We start from the raw sequence: 1062 nt of genomic DNA on the forward strand, positions 1-1062 counted from the left end.
TGGATTGAATTCATCTGCGCAAAATTAAGTTTGTAGTACCCTAAAATGGGGCAGTCTACTTCCGTAGTGATACTACAACAATATAAGTATTGTTTGCGACTGAAGGGTTGATGGGATTTGGAATAAAAAAAGATTCCTCAATTATGTAAAATTAACCAGTAACCTTACCCCCGAAATTTACATTTTTTTCCCATTATCACTTACTACTAACAGCAAGTCATGGCGACCCCATGTGTTACAGAGTAGAACTGCGTCATAGGGTTTTCAAGGCTGTGACCTTGGAACAGATCGGCAGGCCTGTGGGTGGGTTAAAACCACCAACCTTTGGACTAGCAGCCAAACGCTTAACCGTTTGCACCACTCAGGGACTCTATATGTGTAGAAAAAAAAAATAGAAAACTGAAAGTGACAAGTTCTTAATGATCGTAACAGTCTAAAAATGTATAGGAAGCAAGTTTGGCCTTTATAGGCACATTTTTGGCTTAGCAGTTCCCCTTTTTGAGTGTCTGTTATGTGCTATACACTGCTAGGTGGTTCCCAAACTGTTTAATCTAATCTTCACCACTTGGTGATGAAACTTTTGTTATTCCTTATTGTTAAAGATGAAGAATCTGAAATTTAAGAGAGATGGAGGAGTTTGACTACAGCTTAAAACCCAGCTATAGGTCAGAGCCTGGCCTGGTCAGATTTCAAAACCTCAGCCTAAACCACTATACTGCTCAGCCTTTCTAAGAGGAATAACCTATTAGAAATCCAAGAAGACGCCTTACTTTTCAGCAGATTTTTTAGGTCCATGATATGTTGACACTGTTAGGAGAGGTTAAAACATGGTGATTGTGCTGCTCTTTTGATTCCTCCACTTCCTGGCTGAGTGACCTGGGGCAAATTACTTAGCCTCTCTGTACCTCGGTTTCTTTTTATATAAAATTGATGTAATAACAATACTTCGTGGGGTGTCGTGAGTATTAATTGGGGTATATGTGGTTTTGTACACTATCTGGCACATTACTAAAACTGTGTGACTGTCATTGTGCTGAGGTGAGCATCTCCTACCTACCACTC

The sequence above is a fragment of the Orycteropus afer genome, unplaced genomic scaffold, assembly GCF_000298275.1.
Source record: "Orycteropus afer afer isolate SDZICR_OR568_19922 unplaced genomic scaffold, OryAfe1.0 scaffold00103, whole genome shotgun sequence".
In the NCBI taxonomy this organism is placed as follows: Eukaryota; Metazoa; Chordata; class Mammalia; order Tubulidentata; family Orycteropodidae; genus Orycteropus; species Orycteropus afer.